At 39.3% G+C, this 22,906-nt stretch overlaps 1 protein-coding gene and 1 non-coding gene across 6 annotated transcripts in view; one reads left to right on the top strand and one right to left on the bottom strand.

Annotated features, from left to right (window-relative positions):
* The window catches only part of RAD51B (RAD51 paralog B), a 628,595-nt gene that overhangs the window by 291,020 nt on the left and 314,669 nt on the right, over nucleotides 1-22,906 (bottom strand). The gene's annotated exons all lie outside the window — the stretch shown is intronic.
* TRNAG-CCC (transfer RNA glycine (anticodon CCC)) lies at nucleotides 10,405-10,477 on the top strand. Its single transcript has one exon. It is a non-coding gene; the product is annotated as a tRNA-Gly (tRNA).

Below are 22,906 nucleotides of genomic sequence, written 5' to 3'. Positions count from 1 at the left end.
GAACAACAGAGGATGACGTCGTTGGATGGCATCACCGACTCAATGGACATGAGTTTCGGTAAACTCCGGGAGTTGGTGATGGACAGGGAGGCTAGGCATGCGTCAGTTTGGGGGGTTGCAAAGAGTCGGACATGACTGAGCAACCGAAGTGAACTGAAAAGGTGTTGAAAGATGGGAAAGAATGAGGAGAAGCAGAAATGGGATCATGCAGGACCTCACGGATCACACTGTTATTTCCAGGTTTCATCATCAGTGCAATGGGAAGCCAATGAAAAATTTTAAACAAGGAAGTGGGATAAAACCATCATGCTGACCTCTGTGTTGAAAAGATCAGAACAGTATATTTCAACGCATTAATGGATCATGAAGTGAATTTAGTTTACCATGGCAGTATAAAAAAAGAGAAAAAAAAAAACAGAATTAAAAAAATATCAGACTCTGTCATACAGAGTAAAAGTATTATTTTATGACTCTCTCAGAGTTACTTACAGAAACAAAGCACAGACATATGTGTACTGTGGGCATTGTGAATGTATTTTTTATTGTGAGTCACAGTCAAAAAATGTTGAAAGCCTCTAATGAGAGGGATTAAGAGCAACACCTCGGAAACCAATTAGAAGGTGAATGGAGTAGTCACAAGGGTAAATAAGCTGAGAAGTGGACAGATTCAACACATATCCTGGAGACAGACATCGAAAGGACTTGGGGATCATTTGTATTTCAAGGGCAAATTAAAGGTAGATGTCAAGAATGATCAGGTTTCTAGTACCCATTAACTTGGAAAAAAATGAATAAATGAAGACAGCACAGTAAACCAAGCTAAAATCTGGAGTTTTCTTCAAACTATTGAAAAAAGCAAAAATGATCCTAACTACTCAAAACAGGAAAAACTCCCCTTGGTTTCTTCAGTATCCTCTACATGAGATCTTTAGCAACATGGCCTATCTATGCCTTCTTCAGATTTATATTCCTGCCAAGTAGGGCACGCATGCTCAGTAATTACAAACTGAATGAGTTAATAAGTGGAGTAAAATAAAAATGAAAAAAAAAAAACAGTCTTATGGGAAAATAAAAAGTTCTGTGTTTCTTAAAGGAAGAACAAATCAACTTGATAGATCTTTCTAATAAGTTGCCACTTATTAATAGAAAGTTACATTTTACAAAACTAAAAGAAGAATCTCTTTAATTAAAATCATACTATAAAAGCACTCTTATTCCTTTTATCACAGAGCACTCATCAATCTTCAAGTCTCTTCTACCACACTGTCATACCTCCTCATTTTGTGTACAAAAGTGCAAGAGACTCAGGGTCTAAATTCACAGCTTCAGTATTACTTTGATTACTTCCATTACTTGGTAGATAGCAGGTATAATCCTCAGTTTAAATGGAAGTAATGAGTCATGGAGAAGATCCAAGAATCTAAAGCCACCTAGTAGCAAAATCCACAGCAATCCACTCCTTGACTTCTGGTTCGTAGTTAGTCATGTGACACTTTGGTAATACCCTTCTGAACTAACATCATATTTTGTTGACTTTGGTACATATGAGCTGCCTATTAAATTTCCTCTCCTTCCTGGGGAAGACATAGTGTCTTCTACTTTGACTATATTGTCCATAATACTTAGCAGTTCCGAACAGAGGAGACACTTAAGATTTCTCGACTGAAGGACTAGTAAGATGAAAATGTTGATCTCCTGACTTAGAGATTGTTACACTAGACTTTGCCCCCTTCATCAAACTGTATTGGCTTTGCATGCAAAATAGCATGTCTTCCATTACAAAATAGCAATTGCCTTTTTCCAAAATGAAAAACATTTTCCATTGTAAGCTACACTTGCAGCTGTGATGTTGAAATGTCCCTCAAGTAAAGATTTTTATCTGTGTTGCAAAGGGGGAAAGTGTAGCTCATAAGCTTAATTCTTTAAACAAATCCAGTAACTCTGTTCCTTTGGTCCCAGACAGCCCTCTTGGCTTGTTTGTTTGTTTTAATGTCCCACGCTATTTACCCCAAGTTCCTGTAATAATCTGTCTAGTGCGTGTGATCACATTAAGATAGACTATTGTTGGTACAATAAATATGATCCCTATTATCTTCCACAGCTGACATGCCATTCCACAAAAAAAGAGCATTGAAAATGTGGGTACAAGGAGAGAGGAAGCCCAGGGGTGAGAAGCTTGAAGGAGGCCTAAACAAACACGTTCAGTCAGAGAAGCTCATTCTCCAGCATTCTTGTCTCAACCTGACTTGGTCAAACAGATTGAAGGCAGATATCACCTCTTGTTCTGGCCAACTATCCATCTTAATCTTTGGGTATCTTAGAAAAATGCAAAGCTGTTATGTCACACTCTTGTCACTGAAAACCTGAGGTATTCCTTTTCAGATTAACACTATTGTAAAGAGACTTCTGAATTTGATCAAGAGTTTTCCTCTCCATCTCTTATCCCTTCCTCAAAGCAGCTCTGAGAAATGTTCTGAGAAATGTTTCCCTATGTTAATGGAAAAATAAGAGATGCACACAGCTTGTATCAAGTCAATCATTTGGATGCAGCATGAAGATAGAGCCCTGGTCCTCAATAAGTCTGCCTCTCATAGAGGAGTAAAATGGGCACAAAATCAATTAAAACACAAGGTAGAGTAAAACAGTGCTTCACTAACAGGCCAAATAAAATGGTTCAGTGAGCAGCATTTAAGCCCAGGTGGTAAGCAGAGGGCAGAATTTCATGAGGAAAGGAGTACTTCAGCCTTATCTCTAAGGATGTCAAATACTGTAGAACGCCAGTCTGCAGTAACGAGACAGGTTGGGACCGAGACCTGGGACCCTTTGCTATCGTGCTTGTCCCTGGACAAATGTCTCCTCAAGCAACAAAATAAAAGAAACAAGGGAAGAAAAATAACCACATACATGTGCAAATAATGGACAAGATACAAAAAGACCAGAAACCCAACTGCCACTTCTTAAGAGCAAGGAGCAAAAGCAGGGTACTATGCATGTTCCCTGCACACAATACCACCAAAAGGATGGGCAAAACACCTAAGCCACCCTCAGGCCCAACACCTGAACCCACCCCTACCCTCACTCCATATAAGGAACCAGCTTGCCCCACCTTAGGGAGTGAGCAAGCAAGGGAAACTGTTACTTGTGCTCACTCCCTCCTGCTGCAACAGGAACCCCGATAATGCTTTATCTGAACTTCCTGTCTAGCCTCTTATCTATTTCTATTGATTAAGGAGGCCAAGAACTCCGGTTGGTAACAGTAACAGCAAAATCCAAGCCACACAGGAGTGTATGCTATACTTAGGGAACCACATAAAACCAGTTTGGCCAGTGGAGAGGGCTCACAAGGGATCATCAACAGAAGAGTTAAAAGCTCATGTAAATGAAACCCACAAAAAAGCTATCAGTAAAAAATAAATTTGATTTTAAACTGGAAACATTTTGAGTGCCCCAAAGAAAAAGCAGCTACCGCAGCTTTAGTTTTATCCAAATCCAATTTAGGATGAAGCTGACAAATCAACAAGTCTGAGAGCATAACCTATTACTCAATTCTTAAATTTAAAAAATTCATTCTCATACATGATCAATTCCAAAATTTATTCACAAAATGAGCCTATCCTAACTTCTGGATATGACCCCCTCATTTGACAAGGATAACTCACAAGACGAATTCTCATAAAATAAGATATAAAAGTTTAAAAAAGAGAAAGACTGACATTTAATGTCTCAGCCATTAGTTTGGGGGGCGGGGGTAGGGGAGGAGGGGCAGTTAAAAGAGCTGCCTGGAGAGATCTGGTCTGACTGTTTACATTATCATCAGCAGAAACATATGGTTAAAGACAGACAACTTGAATTCTAGATAGCAAAATGTGCTTTCAGAGAACCAATATGTAACTTTTAGTGATAGTGACTGACATATAAGAATTAATCAAGTTTGGGACCAACTAAAAGGAATAGTCTGAAGAACACTGGCTTAGTGTTCTACTGGTCATCAGCTGAAACATAAAGTTTATAACACAATCATCTAAATTCAGAAGAGTAAAATCTGTTCTCCAAGAGGTCAATATACAATATTCAACAACTTTTGAAAGTCACATGAAGTCCTCTTCTTTTCACGATGAAAGATGAAGGAGCATCCAAAAGGAAGACCTCATGAAAGGCTCCTTTCAAACAGTGGCCCTTGCTGCATCCTCTTGATTAAGGGCTCATAAGTAAAAGGAAACAACAGCAGCAACTTATGATTAACCATGGTATAGTATTTCAAACAGTGAATAACATTATAGTTATTGCAACCAACAAAAAACTCCTTACATTGGTTCAACATGACCTTGATTTTTGTCTGGCCTGTAGGTGACCTGAATTGAAGAGAGATGCCTGGGTTGAAATTTAACTCAGGGCCTGAGACGCTATATCACATGGCTGGAAAGTCAGAAATGTTGCAATTTCAGGAACCCCTGCTCCACTCAATGTGATTGGATGGTGTAAGGGTGAATCTAAGAAGAGCAGTGAAAAATAAAGGTAATTGGTCAGTCTAGGACAGCCCTTGAATAATGTCCAAACATTTGTGAACAGTCTGAATAAACCACTCATGTTATTTTTAAACAACCAAGGTAACTTTACTGCCTGCCATGGGCAAGTGCCCTCTAGATTAACGTGGTAAACAATTCCTGAGTGATTTATGACATAAACTCTTTCTCTGCCCTTTACTGAGGGCAGAACTCTTCAGGAAAGCAGGAAAAGGCTTTACCTCTTGATTTATAGGTTAAGACCAAAACTGAGTTTTTCTGAATATGAGAATCTATGCTTAAATAAGACCTGGGCTTTAAAAGAGAGATCATATAAGACAAGGAAGAAAGGGTCTTCCATTATCTGCTTCCCCAGAAAGTATACACTGAGAAGCTGCCAATGTCTTCTCAGTCTTAGATAAAGACCTGATTCTAAGAACTATTTTTCCCCTGCCCATAACAGAAGAAACTAAAGGAGAGGCTGACTTTTCTCATTTCACCTGGTAAGTAGTCATATCACTTGGTTCTCAGTTTCTTAACATAGACCTCAAACTACCTTTTATTGGGTTGTCCTATTAAGTGGCCTGATTATGCAATAATTTCAAACTGTTACACAGAAACTCAAGTTTCCATAAAGCAGATCTATGACCTCTATAAAACCATAATCACAGCACATATGATTAATTTTTGTCTGTTTATCACCAGTTCACATCTTAACACAATTTAAGATTTAAGCAATCACATTTCTGTTTCCAACTCTGCTAACAAAACCACTCAGCCCCTCTAAAAATGAACAATAACATTTATCTAACACAGATACATTCTTTCAGCATATTTTTAAAAGCCTACAGTAATACAGCATTAACTAAAAGCATTTGGATAATTAATTTTGAGAACTACAGAGATATATATATTTCACAGGAAATAAGAATGGTTTGCATAAACCTTCCATTTCATTACTACTAATGAAATATATAATACAAATATATACAATATATTTATAAAACAGAAACTCACAGACATAAAAAACAAACTTCTGGTTACCGAAGGGAAATATGGAGGGGGGGATAAATTGGGAATTTGAGAGTAACATATACACACTACTATATATAAAATAGATGAACAACAAGGACCTAGTGTGTAGCACAGGGAACTATACTCAATATTTTGTAATAACCTATATGGGAAAAGAATCTGAAAAAGAATATATACACATATAACTGAATCACTTTGCTGTATAACTGACACTAACACTACATTGTAAATCAACTATACTTCAATAAAAAATAAATTAAAAAAAGAAATATATGACATAAACCACACAAAGAACTTCAAATTTATTATTCATCATTTAAATTAATGGGATAAATTGCTAGCTTCTAGAAAGATTATAGATTAGGGTTCTGAACAGTTCTGAACACAGAATAGATCCTAAATCGACGCTTATTAAATTGAGCAGTCAGTCACAGGGAGTAAAAACTAATTTTTTAAGAATAGAGAGTTGAGATAAAATTCTAACCTGAACTTGTTACCTTTGTGTCCCCAAATCTAGAGTGTCTTGCACATAAAATAGGCATCAACAATGACAATGTGAATGAATGAGCTGATTGATTGCTTAGCTAATTAGTGGAAGAAGGGCAGCTGTATAATAAAACTAAGGCTGAAAAGGGAAAAAGGCATCTGAGTTCATAAGGACAGATAAAAACATGCCCATTTGGTACTATTGTTTAGCTATTTCTAGACATACTTTTCAGAGTGAAAGAGTTTGTCACTCATTCATGTCCAACTCTTTGCAACCCCATGCACTGTAGCCCGCCAGGCTTCTCTGTCCATGGAATTCTGCAGGTAAGAATACTTGAGTGGGTTGCCATTCCCTTCTGCAGGGGATCTTCCCGACCTAGGAAGAATCGAACCTGGGTCTCCTGCATTGCAGGCAGAATATTTACTATCTGAGCCACCAGGGAAGTCCCAAAGAAGAGTTTATAACAGGAATCAGTGTAAAGTACTATTTCAGCCTGGATTTTTCTAGCTCAGAAAAGGTATCTGGGCCAGCCTCATTTTATATAGGAAAGAGTGTTTATTTCCTTGGAGAGCCTAATGTAAATTAAAGGAATTGATTTCAGGATCATTTTTCAAGGAAGATTACTGAACCCTTTTGTTAAGTCAAATTACTCTGAGCACGTTTTCTGATATTTAGCTTAAAAAAACATACATAAATACTATCTCCTTTACTATGTCGGCAACTCTTAGTGAGATAAGCAATTTTGAAATTAAACATCCATTTCCATTTCTTAAGCAGTTTAAACCTAGATTTAAGAATTTAAAAGGGAAGGCACAGTTGCTTTTTACTACAAGGAATAAATAATAAGGGGAAGGCAGTTTGAGCCTAACCATATCTCTGTTAATGCCTCAAGTCTTAAGATTTATATTTTCCAGTAAAACTTTATCAAATGGGTAAGTGAGTGAGTGAGTGAGTTGCTCAGTCCTGTCCAACTCTTTGCGATCCCATGGACTGTCCATGGAATTCTCCAGGCCAGAATACTGGAGTGGGTAGCCTTTTCCTTCTCCAGGGGATTTTCCCAGCCCAGGAATCGAACCCAGGTCTCCTGCTTTGCAGGCAGGTTCTTTATCAGCAGAACCCCAAGGGAAGCCCAAGAACACTGGAGTGAGTAGCCTATCCCTTCTCCAGGGGATCTTCCTGACCCAGGAATTGAACCAGGGTCTCCCGCATTGCAGGCGGATTCTTTACCAACTGAACTATCAGGGAAGCCCCATCAAATGGGTAGATAAATGGATAAAATTTGTTTTTGTTCATGGATCCATAATTGCTACTGACAATCCATAATTGCTACTGAGGAAATTGCTACTGAGTTATATCTCTTCACTTTTGAGGCTAGTGGCAAGGAAGTAAACAAATATACTTGGTCACAGTCCTAAAAAAAAAAACCTTTATTGTCCCCTTCCCCCTAGATGGACTGAGGAAATTATAATTGTTACTAATTCACTGAAGCACTTATTGGGTATCTCTGGAGAGAAAGGATGAGTAAAATATGGTTCTTAAATTCTGAAGGCTTACAGTCCAGGTATGAATTCAGACTGGTAAGGTACGTTTCACTCTAGCATCAGAACCACCATAATAGAACCAGGATAGAGAAGAGAGAGGAGTTCTTTATTCTGCCTCGGGAGTCCAGCAAAATCTCACCAAAGAGCTGATGAGCATACAAGCTTCACCAAGCAAAGAAGCTAACAAAATGCATCTTCACAAAGGGTAAGTCAACGCAAAAACACAAAGGTAAGAGTCAGCAAGAAAGGCAGTTTGTGAAGCATGTGTACATGGAAAAGGATGCTGGGAGTTGAAACTGGAGAGATGAGCCAAGAAAATTTGACCTATGAAGCTAGTGAGTTTGGATTCTATTCTGTAGAAGAGAAATTGAGAGATGTTTTTGGAGAATGGCTGGATCAGATGTATTTCTCAGTGGATAACTCATTCCATCTTTCCAGGGCAGATCAACATCACCCTTAAATCCAATTAGTTTTCACAAGCCCTGTGCTGGAAAGAATGCCAGGATGGGGGAAAAAATTACTTTTATGAAGTCATTAATTCATGACTCATACTATCAATACAACAATCACAAATAATAGGTTGGCCAATAAGAATGTAGGGCCATGGCCAAACTGAAAAAGCTCTGACTTTAAAAGAGGTTTTGCCTTATTTTTTTAAATCACTCTCCGGCTCTCTTGTTTTTCACTTTGTAAGTTATTTACCATCCAGATCAGGGTCTAAGGGGCTCTGAAAGAAAATGAGAAAAGTAAGGAAACTGGTATCAAAAATCCTATGAAATACGTTCAAGATGTAATGATGTAACATGAGGAAAAATGTGCAAAATGGTATGTAACATAGAAACACATTTTTGTTCAGAAAATTCATAGTAAATGCATTCATATATGCATTGAAGAAATGTAAAGGACAAACTTGCTATCAGTAGTTAAGTCTAAGATAATGGGGGACTATTTCTTTTTCTCCATAATATATTTCTTAAAAGTCTGAATTTTATGAGTATGTACTACTTTTACAAGCAGAAAAACCACTGAAGGATCAATTTGATTTAAATAAAATCTTTCAACAGTGGCCTATAATCACAAAGGTTGTGGGAAGCCAGATAAGTGAACTAAAGCACTTCCATGTGACAGTCACCACTAACAAGCAGGTTTGCCCCATTTCTATGTGGTCAACATAACATATCAAAGGCAGGGTTTCTAGATTAGCAGACAATCCTCATTTATCTCCTCACTTTCTTTAGGAAAATGGCTTAATTCCTTTCTAAGGTCATTTCCCCCCCCCAAATGTGAACTTTAAAGTGATGATTTTAATACTGAATATTTTATTGTTAGTCTGTATGAGCAGCAAATAATCTTTAGCTTTTGTTTTTGTGAGAAACAAATATTCATGTCGGGCCTGCCAAATTTCCTCCTCTTGGGGGAGCAATAAACTGAAATGGAGAATTGAAGATATACAAGATGTCTCATTAGCTTCCCAGGTGGCTCACATGGTAAAGAGTTCACCTGAAATGCAGGAGACCCGGGTTTGATCCCTGGGACGGGAAGATCTCCAGGAGAAGGGAATGGCAACTCACTCCAGCATTCTTGCCTGGAGAATCCCATGGACAGAGGAGTCTCGTGGAGCACAGTCATGGGGCCACAAAGAGTCAGACACAACCAAGTGACTAACACAACAAGATGTCTTACAGTCACAGCAGGTCACAACTAAAGATCCCTGTGCCCCAACTAAGACTTGGCAGCAGCCAAATAAATCAATAATTTTTAAAAAATATGTCTTCATGTGTTCTACTTCCCCTGCATAGAAATCTTTAAGGCAAGTCTAACCTGTCAGCAATAACCTTATTATATAGTTAGCCTTCATTTTTCAAACTGTACTCTTACATCTTATTTCATGTGATTTTCCTAACTCTATGAATAGATAGTTGGAGCTAGAACTTATATCCATCTTTTTGCTGTTCATGATTTTTACATTTGAAGAGATACTCAGCTGGGAAAGGGCATTAAATAGAAAAGGAGTGCTTTCCAAGTGCATAAAATCTGGAGGAAAAAAAAAAAAAACAGAACCAAGTCAAAGAATCATTCATAGTCTTACCACCAGACATAACACTGTCACTCCTTGTGTCTAATAATTCTTCTCTACACTCTGTTAAGTGTTGTGTTACTTGCTGAGTCATGTCCGACTCTTTATGACCCCATGGACTGTAGCCTACCGCACTCCTCTATCCATGGGACTTTCCAGGCAAGAGCACTGGAGTGGGTTGCCATTTCCTATTAAGCCCATTTTAAAATGAGAAAATTTTCACATGACTAATCAACATCAAAACTAGGGCTGAAATTCATGAACACATTCCATCACACCAGGAAGCTCCTTTCTTCTATTGACCTTTCCCTTTCACAATGCCCAAGCACTATAAAGAAGAAAGCTTCAGGGACTTCCCTGGTGGTCCAGTGGCTAAGACTCTATGCTTCCAGTGCAGGGGGCCCGAGTTTGATTCCTGGTCAAGAAACTAGATCCCACATGCTATAACTAAGACCGGACACAGCCAAATAAATAAATAAAATAAATATTTAAGAAAAGAGGAAAGTTGCAGAAAAAGATTCTGATACATTCATATTTTGTTTCCATGTACTATGTAAACTTACCAAAGGTCTTTGGAAATAGACACCTCTAGTACAAAAAACAATTGTTGAACTCAATGATCTCTAAAATTCTCTTTAACTCTGAAACAATTCCAAACTCCTCTGAATGAAAAAAGTCCAGAGGGCAGGGGCAAGAATCAGAGTCAATAGGATACAAGATGAGGACAAATTAAGTAAGTCAAAAATTTCTTAAATAGGGACTTCCCTGATGGCCCAGTGGTTAAGACTCTGAGCTCCCAATGCAGGGGGCCCAGGTTCAATCCCTGGTCAGGGAACTAGATCCCATATGCTGCAACTAAGACCTGGTGCAGCCAAATAAATGAATAAATATTTAAAAAAAAAAAAAAAACTCTTAAATAAGGTGTTAACAAAGCAAGAGTCAAAATCACAAACTGATGTCATAAGTTGGAACAGGGGTCAACTGAGGAAAGACAAATAAGTCCAGAAGGATGAGGCTGAACCAACAAATACATCTGTCAGAGACAGCTGATTGTGCACAGAGCCTATTTCCTCTTCTACCTGGACACATAGCTGTCACATTTTCTAGTTGTCCTTATGTTCACTGTGGCCGTATAAGTCCAAGCCAATGGAATATGGATGGGACTGATCTGAGACACTTCCAGGGTTGACCTCTAAAAACCTCCCATTTGCAAATCTTCATGTGCTTTCTTCTTCCAAAGTGACTTTGGAAGTCACTTGTTGAAAATGACTGAGCTACAAAGTGGAAGGAATTTCTACTTGGAGAAGAGCTTTCCACCAACTAAGAACATCTAATTAAATTTGATGGAAGCAAGAAATAAATTTGAATTTACTGAGTCATTGAGATTTAGGAGTTTATATATGAAAATTGTGTTAGGTGACAAATCAAATAGGCCCTGTGGGCAAGGCCAGACCCTGCCATAGTCGTGGATGAGCCTGTCTTCCTCAATCTAGGGCCATTAACTGCTGACCAGACTTTGAGAGGAAAGTGCTAACAGCACATTGAATGCTTTCTTGTCAGTGAATTCATACTCTGAATTTGACATAGGTTAAGAAAGTCAAATGATAGATAGAATCATACATATGTTATAAGCAAATCATGAAAAGCTGCAATGAAATCCAAACATCCAATCAAGTTTTGAGAAGACTTTGATCACATTTTATGGTGAAAAAAGCATAATTAAAATCAATTATAGCATATAGAAAAAGAAATGCAAAAAGGCAAAATGGTTGTCTGAGGAGGCCTTACAAATAGCTGTGAAAAGAAGAGAAGGGAAAGGCAAAGGAGAAAAGGAAAAATATACCCATCTGAAGGCAGAGTTACAAGAAAAGCAAGGAGAGATAAGAAAGTTTTCCTCAGTAATCAATGCAAAGAAACAGAGGAAAACAATAGAATGGGAAAGACTAGAGATCTCTTCAAGAGAATTAGAGATACCAAGGGAACATTTCATGCAAGATGGGCATAGTAAAGGACAGAAACAGCATGGACCTAACAGAAACAGAAGATATTAAGAAGAGGTGGCAAGAACACACAGAAGAACTATACAAAAAAGATCTTCATGACTCAGATAACCACGATGGTGTGATCACTCACCTAGAGCCAGACATCTTGGAATGCAAAGTCAAGTTGGGCTTTAGGAAGCATCTCTACACACAAATCTAGTAGAGATGGTGGAATTCCAGTTGAGCTATTTCAAATCCTAAAAGATGATGCTGTGAAAGTGCTGCACTCAATATGTTAGCAAATTTGGAAAACCCAGCAGTGGCCATAGGACTGGAAAAGGTCAGTTTTCATTCCAATCCCAAATAAAGGCAATGACAAAAAATGTTCAAACTACTACACAATAGCAGTCATCTCACACGCTAGCAAAGTAATGCTCAAAATTCTCCAAGCTAGGCTTCAACAGTACGTGAACCAAGGACTTCCAGATGTTCAAGCTGGATTTAGAAAAGGCAGAGGAACCAGAGATCAAATTGCCAACAACCGCTGGATCATAGAAAAGGCAAGAGAGTTCCAGAAAAACATCTACTTCTGTTTATTTACTACACCAAAGCCTTTGACTGTGTGGATCACAACACACTATGGAAAATTCTTCAAGACATGGGAATATCAGACCACCTTATCTGCCTCCTGAGAAATCTGTATGCAGGTCAAGAAGCAACAGTTAGAACTGGACATGGAACAATGGACTGGTTCAAAATTGGGAAAGGAGTATGTCAAGGCTGTATATTGTCACCCTCCTTATCTAACATATGTGCAGAGTCCAATGTGAAATGCTGGGCTGAATGAAGCTCAAGCTGGAATCAAGATTGCTGGGAAAAATATCAATAACCTCAGATATGCAGATGACACCACCCTTATGGCAGAAAGTGAAGAGGAACTGAGGAGCCTCTTGATGAAAGCGAAAGAGGAGAGTGAAAAAGCTGGCTTAAAATTCAACATTCAAAAAACTAAGATCATGGCATCCAGTCTCATCACTTGGCAAATAGATGGGGAAAACAATGGAAACAGTGAGAGACTTTTATTTTCTTGGGCTCCAATATCACTGCAGCTGGTGATTGTAGCCTTGCTCCTTGGAAGACAAGCTATGACCAGCCTAGACAGCATATTAAAAAGCAGAGACATTACTTTGCCAACAAAGGTTCGTCTAGTCTGCTGCTGCTGCTGCTGCTGCTGCAGCTTCTAAGTTGCTTCAGTCATGTCCAACTCTGTGCGACCCACTAGCAGCCCACTAGGCTCCACCGTCCCTGGGATTCTCCAGGCAGGAACACTGGAGTGGGTTGCCATTTCCTTCTGCAGTCTAGTCAAAGCTATCGTTTTTCTAGTAGTCATGTATGGATGTGACAATTGGACTATAAAGAAAGCTGAGCACTGAAGAATTGATGCTTTTTAACTGTCGTGTTGGAGAAGACTCTTGAGAGTCCCTTGGACTACAAGGAGACCCAATCAGTCAATATTAAAGGAGATCAATCCTGGCTATTCATTGGAAGGACTGATGTTGAAGCTGAAACTCTAATACTTGGCAAAGAACTGACTCATTTGAAAAGAGCCTGATGCTGTCAAAGACTGAAGGCAGGAGAAGAGGATTACAGAGGATGAGATGATTGGATGGCATCAACAACTTGATGGGCATGAATTTGAGCAAGCTCTAGGAGTTGGTGATGAACAGGGAAGCCTGGTGTGCTGCAGTCCAAGAGGTTGCAAAGAGTTGGACACAGCTGAGCAACTTAACTGAATTGAACTGATAGTATATAGATTTTCCAAATCAGATATGCAAAAGGGAGAAAGGGAAAGTGGTATGAATTGGAGGGGGCATATTTATGTCCCCCCAAAATTCACATATTGAAACTCTAATTCCCAACGTGATAGTGATGGGGCCTTTGGGAGGTAATTAGGTCATGAGAATAGAACCCTCATGAAGGGATTAGTGACCTTACAAGAAGAAACACAAGAGTTTTCTTTTCTTCTTGCTGGTCATGTGAGGATAGAGTGAGAAGGGGGCTATGACAGAGGTAAAATAAAACTAATATTTAGAGAAACTCTACCATATCCTAGAAACTTTCACATATTTATTCTTGGTTAAATCTCACAACAAATCTGGGTGGTACTTATTGTTATTCTCATTTTCATGAAAGAAGAAATCAAGGTCATAGCAATTAAGTAATTAACTGAAAGTTACACAACCAGGAAGTGGTGCAGCCTGCATTAAGCCCTAATCTGTCTCACTGCAAAGTTCATGCTCTTTTCACTATGTCCTTGCTACCTTTATATCTGTACGCGTCTCAAGGGATTTGCAAAAGTCTCTTTGACTCTAATACACTTCCTGGATGACCCCAAAGGTGACAGCCCCGTGTCTCACCAATCTAGGTACAGTCAGACAGCCAATGCTCTTTAAATCTCCAAGAAACAAAGAGGCAAAGCCCGCAACATTTTCCCCAGGAGGTGGTCTCTTAGAACATGCTTGGGAAAGATACTTAGAACTCATCTCTGCAGTGGATGTTTGCTTCCAGCTTCTGGCAGTTAGCGAGAAGATTAACATCTCTGGCTCAGTTTTACCACATGGACATTTCACATGGGCACACACACATATTAGCCACCTGCACTTCAAGTCACCAGACCTTCAAGCCAGATCACCCATCATCAGAAACTGACATACATCGAGAGGACATGTGAGGACTTCCCTGGTGGTCCAGCGATTAAGACTCTGGGCGTCCAGTGCAAGGGGCTAGGGTTCGATCCCTGGTCAGGGAACTAAGATCCCACATGCCATTGAGGCCAAAAATATTTTTAAAAAAGAGGACCTATGAAAAAAGAATCCAAATTAAATGGGATATTAAAATATTCACAGAACTTATACAGTCCCTGTTCAAGCAAACTCTGATGCCCTCAAATCTACAAACACATTTGTCATATTATGAGAAAGCACTGCATTTGGAGATAAAGTTGAAACCGACATGCTGATCTGAACTAGTGGGCAACAGACTGAAATGCTTACAGCAGTCAAAACTGGAAAAAGGAAATCACAGACTTATCCAATACAGTTCATAGCTGTTAATTTAGCTTTGGAAAAATCTCTCCTAAAGGAGAACTTCTAAATGGAAGCCACAAGATGGCCTGAATAATGGCAGTGGTTTGTAAGGGGGGCCAACAACCCAGGAGAGCACAGGGACCACACAATAGACACAAGGCTTCTCAAGTCCCTTTTCCCTTCAACCACTGTATCATCACAGCAAAATCCCTCAGACTGCCCCAGGGCTTGAAATTCTTCAGCTATAATGCACATATAATTATATTCTTTAGGAAGGTATTGGATCTAAATGAAAAAAATAAACGTACTGTTTAAAGTCAATTGTACTTATTAGCCATATAAGATTGGAGAACAGGATGCCTGACTTTTACTCAGAGTTTTTCCAGTGACTCACTGTGTAATTCTGAGGACAGAGTCCTTTGATCTTTAGTTCCTTAGCCCATAACCAGGGAGTTTTAAATTGTGCCCCCAACCCCCGCCAGTTCTCTTGGAGGGACCCTTTCCAGCTTCTTTTGCCCTCAGATGAAAGGATCTATAGACGTGGAAAATTGTTTGGTGATTTCCTATATCCCCCTTTCTAGAATTTCAGCCGTTCTCCTTTTACATCTGAGGGACACTGCAAAGAAATCACTGCTGTGCACAATTGAAGCCACAGGCTTAAAATTTCACTGTTGGAGGGGCAGGCTGAGAAGGAACAAGTCCGGCTTTAACACCACAAATATCTCCAATTACCAAATGTGGGCAGACAGAATACAAAAAAACAAGGAGAGATAGAAAGGCCCTTGGTATTCTTCAAAGCTTCCCTTGTGGGATGAAAGTTCTTCTTTGAGGCTTCCAAGGCAGAAAGCCTGGGCAGCCTGCACACCTGGAGTGCATTAGTGGGCCCTGGACTTGAGGTGAAACAGGCTGAATTTCATCTAGATGCTTCCCACAATCCATTCTCATAAAAGCTCACAGTAATTTACCAGCTTAGGAACACGGCATGGTATTCACAGAGCGCTGAACCCTGGGATTACCTTCCAGAGTCACAGGATAAATCCCACTGCTCATCTATGTAAACACACTTTCATCTTGATTACCTTGAGCTCAAGGAGAGTTTCATTTTGTTTGCTGTGGCACAGGGTCAAGACCAAAACCCACCCTCAAATCACTCTCATACCCCTCCCAGAAGCCTTTCAAAGAGCATCCAAACGTTGATGTAATAATAAGTGAGTTTTCACATTAGGTTGTCTGCTAACCTAAATACAAGCCACTTCTACTGTTTGCCTCCCTTTCCTCTCCAGCCTCATGGAGGTGATGCTGGCTTGTCTTGCCACTTCCCCATCTTAGTGCTCCCAATGTATATGGACAGGAATGCTCATAGTAGACATCAGACAGGATCCAACTTCACCATGATGGCCACATGGCTACTCTCATCTAGAAAAAAAACACTTTTGTCTTTCCACATTTCCCCATCTTTTCCTTACCTCTTGAAGTATGTAACTCAGCATAAGGGCTCACCCCACCACTGTGATTATCTAGTATTCTCTGCATCTACTCCCTAAGGTATCTCTCTCCACTCCCATCTACTTAAAGAAGAAATAGTGCATAAGGCCAGGGCCTCTGGAGTTAAATGTTCTAGGCTCTGCAAATTCATGACCTGTATGCCCTTGGAAAAGTTACTCAGCCTCTCTTTGCTTCAGTTTCCTAATTTGTAAAATGAGGATAATGATGCCAGCAACCTTGTAGAGTTGTAAAGATCAAATATATGATAAAAACAGCTCATATAATTCAATAACAAAAATACAAGCTAAGTGAAAAATCGGCAGAAGAACTAAACAGATACTTCTCTAAAGAGACATACAGACAGCCAATAGGCATATGAAAAGACGGTCATCATCGCAAATTATTAGAGAAATGCAAATCAAAACTACAATGAGGTATCACCTCACATTGGTCAGAATGACTATGATTAAAAAGTCTACAAATATTAAATGTTAGAGAGGCTGTGGAGAAAAGACATTGTTGAAAAACACACTATAGAAAACATAATGCTTCATAAAACTGAAAATAGTTACCATAGGACATAGCAATCCCGCTCCTCAGCATATACCCAGAGAAAACTATAATTCCAAAAGATACATGCACCCCTATGTTCACAGCAGCACTATTTACAATACAAGACCTGGAAACAACCTGAATGTCTGTCAGGTCGCCAGTCCAGGTTCTAGGCCTGAGACAGGGTGCTCAGGGCTGGTGCACTGGGATGACCCCGAGGGATGGGATGGGGAGGCAGGTGGGAGGGGGGTTCAGGATGGGGAACACATGTACACCCATGGCTGACTCATGTCAATGTATGGCAAAAACCACTACAAAAATATTGTAAAGTAATTAGCCTCCAATTAAAATAAATTAATTAATTTAAAAAATTAAAAAGAAATAAATGTCTGTCAACAGATGAATGAATAGAGAAGATACACACATACAGTGGAGTATTACTCAGCTGTCTAAAAGAATGAAACAATGGATGGCCCTAGAGTTTATCACACTAAGAGAAGTAAATCAGAAAGAGAAAGACAAACACAATATGACATCACTTCTATCAGAATCTAAAATATGACACAAGTGAGCGTATCTGTGAAACAAAGACTCACAGACATGGAGAGACTTGTGGCTGCCAAGAGAGAGGCGAGATGGGGGAGCAGAGGATTGGAAGTGTGGGATTAGCAGATGCAAAGTAGCACATACAGGATGGATTAATTCAAAAAGTCCTACTGTACGGCACAGGGAACTATATTCAACTTCCTGTGATAAATCATAATGGAAAAGAATATGAGAAAGAATACAGGTATGTATAACTGAATCACTTTGCAGTACAGCAGAAATAAGCACAACAATGTAAATCAACTATCAGTTCATTTCAGTTCAGTTCAGCCGCTCAGACGTGTCCAACTCTTTGCAACCCCATGGACTACAATACACCAGGCTTCCCTGTCCATCACCAACTCCCGGAGCTTGCTCAAACTCATGTCCACCTAAAATGTTTTTTTAAAGGATCAATACATGAGGTTATAACAGTGTCTAAAATGTCATAATGCATGATGATGAACATGATGATACTTCCATTACCAATGCGGAGTACTTTTCTTAAAAAGATTACTCCTCTAACTGGTCCCCTCTAATCGTACAGTGTAGTAATGTACTGTTACCAGTACAGCCTCATGGATCAGTGGACAGATGAGCTGCTACTTGCAAAGGACAGTGAGCAAAGGCAAATGGAGGTACTTGTAAGTATGCTATAGGATAAACAAGTTTGGGCAAAGTATTAGTCAAGGGCAAAATAAAGATGAATGGGGTGGAGCGCTCTAGATACTTTGTACTCCATCAAACTAAATACTCTAAAAATGCAGGTGATGGTTCAGAATCTACCCAAATTTGGCATATTTTAAGGTAACAGGTGCTGAAACTCCTTTCCTTGACTGTTGTTGTTGCTCAGTCGCTAAATCATGTCCAACTCTTTGTGACTCTGTGGACTGTAGCCCACCAAGCTCCTCTGTCTATGGGACTTCCCAGGCAAGAGTACTAAGGATGACCATTTGAGTTAGGCAATGCTCTGGCCTATACATGTTCTTCAGAACTGAGAAACTGTTGGTGTCAAAGGCCCAGCTCTAGTCACAGAATGCCTTGGAGGAATACACACACAGACATTGTCTACCATTTGTAAAGGAATCAATTGTCTTGAAGTAAGACCTGAACTGGCTGAAATCCTAGTCTTTGTGGCTCCTTGTAAGCCATTTGTATCTTTAGCCTGTTTGGCATAACATTCCTATGGTGTGAAGGATGCGTTTTCTGTTTACCCGTGTCACAGATGAGCACTCTAATGCGTGAGCCCTTTGGCAGTATTACTCCCAACACATACAATAATAATATAGCATAATATTTTTCAAGTTGTTCTCCTATCTAAATTATGTTATCACTAGAGATGTCCTTTGAAAAAAATATTCCAGGTACCATAGAGTAATTAGTACCCATTTTTGTGTATCATGGCATAGAAAGGTTGTAAAGTATTGCTCTAGACTAATACCAGAGAGAAACCTACCATTCAGTAAGCTCCAAACATTCATTGAGAACTTAGTAAGTACAACCTAGTAAGTGAAACTAGGCCTTTACTATTCTGTACTTTAATTTCCTATCTCTAGGTCAGAGATAAAATATATATATTTATCTCTTTGGATTGATCTGACGGTAATATTAGCTACAAGTGCTTTGAAATTTTTAGGTGAAGAAAAAAATAATTTAAATATTTATTTTTAATTTGCTGAATGAAATCTGTCTTATCCCCAAGCAGATTCTTGCCAAGAAAGGAAAAATAAATAAATAAATAACAGAGCCTTATCCTAAAAACAAAGCCTGTAATCCAGGGATTATATATGAGGAGAATCTACCACATTCTAGAGTAACAAGGAAATCACATACCAATAAACAGTAATTTAATGATAAAAGGAATGCTAACACATACTGGAAGTAGCTCCTTTATCTTCAAAGGAAGAAATATTAATGAAGGAAGAAGGGGTTTTACTGTACTTTGCAAGAAGGTGGCACGAATCTCACCTGCTTCTATGTCCAAAATGCCTAATATACTCCCACAATACTTTGACAAACACACACTTGGCATTCTCTGTGATTCAGACCAGAGCAACATTTTCATCTATGCATCTCATTCAAAGTGCCCTTTATTTCAACTTCTTCAACAGAACCAAATACTTTGCCCGAGTTCTGACCTCAAAGAATCCTGTCTTGTGTCTGCCTGAAAAAATTGGGCAAACTGATTTTTTTAAAACCCAAACAACATCACTTGCCAGCCACACAAAATAGGAGCACTGAAATAGATGTGTTAGTGTGGGGAAAGCTTTCATGGTGCTTTATTGAGAACTCCTTTCTCTCTTGACCCTACATTCTGCCAATTTCCCATATGTTAGCTATGGGCCAGGACTGGGAAGAAGTCCAGATGCAGCCTAGAAATTCCTTGGTTGACTTATAGGAATAAGAGAAAATAAAATAGCCCAACCTTCCAACTTTTAACAAAGAAGGATTTGGAAAGGAATGTGATTAAATAAGCTGTGTGTAGCAGTTTAATTACTTGGATGACCGAAATCTTAATCCAATCTCCAATGCCAGCTCCTCACATGATTATGGTCAAGTACTAACCCCATTTTGTCATTCATGAAACCGACAGTATAGGCAGGGAAATGATGACAGAAGAAAGTGTGTATAGCACACTACAACATGGAAAGTGGTAACAATAAAGCATATAAAACAGTGATATTCTCTCCAACAGCTTTAGAAAGCATATTCCAATTAATTGGATCACCAGGAAAGAGTCTTAGTTAGACTTTGATAAATGAGTCCAAAGTTAAATACTAAAAAGCTACCTATCAATTAATTGATTCCAGGTCTTTGCAAAGAGATATGGGTTTCCAGTTTATGCTTACTGTTGTCAAAACAGCTTCAGGGCAGGGAGGGAGGGTGAGAAAAGGAGGAGAAGACCCTGATTCTTGTCACCAGCCCAATGCTAGAAAAGTGCCTTAATGAATGAAAGCAGTGCTGAATGATCTGGTGCTCTACCCACTTGGATGAGCGGCCCCTTTCAGGTAATGTCAAGGTCATGTGCATTGAGCACATGATAAAGATACCTGAGGAGGAAAACGTTCTCCAGCAAGGCAACTTTCTTTAAAGTATTCTCAGCCCCTAGACATCTTGGTCATCTCAACAGTGACTCAAGGAACAATAGAGAAGACCAGGTGAAAGGTTGGTCAAAGGTCAGAAGCTTTGAATCTTTAGGCTGGACAGTTCAATTCTTTTAACCCTTGGAAGGCTTTCTTAAACTAACCTTATTTATATGTGTTGCTAGGAGTTTCAGCTAAATTGTGGGGTTTTTTTTTGTAAGCTTCATTACCTTTCATTTCCATTTCTTCCCTCTCATTCTCTCTCCCTTTTGCTTCCCCTCTCCCTTTCCCTCCTCCTTTCTCTTTCCTTTTCTCACACTCTCTCAAATCAATTTAGAATTGTTTGGAGAAACTTCAATGATAATGCCAAAATTAAAACAATTTTATATTTTCTCCTTATGAAAGGACTTCAGCTCTAAGTGAAATGATAACTACTTGTGATGGATCATATGTTTTTAAAGAACCATTGAAGAAACCTAGTTACACTTGAAAAATGGATATTGCTAGATGGGAATCAGTAAAGCATACATAATTAGATTACTCTGGTAATGGGCAGCAACAGGATCTTTCTAAAACACAAGATCATTCTGAAAAAAAAAAAAAAAAAAAGACCCTTCTCTAAAAACAAGAACGTAAGTGCCTTTATGTGCACACACGTGCATAAACAGAGGCAGCTGCTGGTGGGCTGAGGGTCTTTCCGGCATCCAGGAAAAGGTGGTACTTTTAAAGGTTTCCAGGAGAAACATCACTGAGTTTGTCTGTCTGTAGCATTACATGCTGTTTGCCCTTGAAGGGAGATGTGGCAATGTACACTCGGTGGCATTCTAGAGTCCAGAAGAATAAGCTTTCACAGAAACAAGTCTAAATCCTCAAAATTATCTTTCTTAGCTCATTCTTGTAGTTATAGCTTGGGAGAAAAAAGCTCCTTTGCTCATTTCGTGACATGCCTCAACTGTGGATGGCAAACTTGATGACAATATTATGAACAAAGTGATTTAGAACAGGTCTCTAGTGAAAAAACAGAACTCAAGTCTTGGCACAGGGCAGTTGATTAATATGTTCTGGGCCCAAGAAATGCATACTCCTGCTGCTAACTGAAACAATCCAGCAGCCTTCTCTGGGAGTTACCTGGGTGACATTGCTCTGTTAGCCTACCCTGTTTGGGCACTGTTATAACTATTTCAAGGTTGGTTACCATGTGATTCCCAGAATCTGGATATTCATGGTTCAAAGTTTACCTTTTTGTATTTAAAATGGATGTGTTCAGAAGTCTTCAATATGAAACATTAACAACTATAAATTCATGCAGTGTTCATCCTCTCTGGAGACTGAAAGTCTTTATTGATGCTATTTTGTTTTAGCTTTTAATGCTACAGACATTACATTTCTCACTATCCTTATGGACAAATTATCAAAGGATAATTGAGTTGCCGAGGTAAAGCCAATGGTGAAACTGAGAAGTGAAATCTTAATTTCCTGATTCACTATTTCACCACTAGATTGTATTACATTATTTTTAGAAATGACCAAGTATTTGAGAGCTAAGAGTGCATGTTTTGAAACTAGTTGGACCTGTGTTTGAATTTCCCTGTTTACTCTTGTGGATCTTGAATAAGTGACTTAACCTCTAGTTTTCATTTTCTACCCTTCATGCAAAGTCCCAGCAAAGTAGGGAAGTATGAGCTGATGTTTCTCAAAACGCATACACCTAAGAAACAAAATCTGTCTCTTCATCTCCCAGAGTTAAGGACTAGATAGACTGGCAAGTCAACACACACTCAGAATGCAGTTAATAGAACACACAGCCATGAAATTAAAAGACCCTTGCTCCTTGGAAGAAAAGCTATGACAAACATAGACAACATATTAAAAAGCAGAGACATCACTTTGCCAACAAAGGTCCATATAGTCAAAGCTATGGTTTTTCCAGTAGTCATGTATGGATGTGAGGGCTGGACCATAAAGAAGGCTGAATGCGAAAGATGGACGCTCTTGAATTGTGGTGCTGGAGGAGACTCCTGAGAGTCCCTTGGACTACAAGGAGATCAAACTAGCCAATATTAAAGGAAATCAACCCTGAATATTCATTGGAAGGACTGATGCTGAAGCTGAAGCTCCAATACTTTGGCCACCTGAAGCGAAGAGTAAACTCATTGCCAGAGACTCTAATGCTGAGCAAGAATGAAGGCAAAAGAAGAAGTGGGCGGCAGAGGATGAGATGGTTAGATAGCATCAGTGACTCAACAGACATGAATCTGAGCAAACTCTGGGAGACAGTGAAGGACAGGGGTACCTGCATGCTGCAGTCCCTGGGGCCGTAAAGAGTTGGACATGACTGAGCGACTGAACAACAAAAAGAACACAACACCCAAATGGAGCCCCAGCTCACCAAGAGGAGCCAGTCAATGAGAGCACAGGACTAGCAATTTCCTGATGACTGCAGTAAGCAGGCTGCTATATCAGTTACTGCAATCGAAGAACAAAGGAAGGG

The sequence above is a fragment of the Odocoileus virginianus genome, chromosome 6 (genome assembly GCF_023699985.2).
Source record: "Odocoileus virginianus isolate 20LAN1187 ecotype Illinois chromosome 6, Ovbor_1.2, whole genome shotgun sequence".
Classification (NCBI taxonomy): domain Eukaryota; kingdom Metazoa; phylum Chordata; class Mammalia; order Artiodactyla; family Cervidae; genus Odocoileus; species Odocoileus virginianus.
Note: the sequence above shows the minus strand (reverse complement) of the source record. Positions and strands in the feature narration are given on the sequence as shown.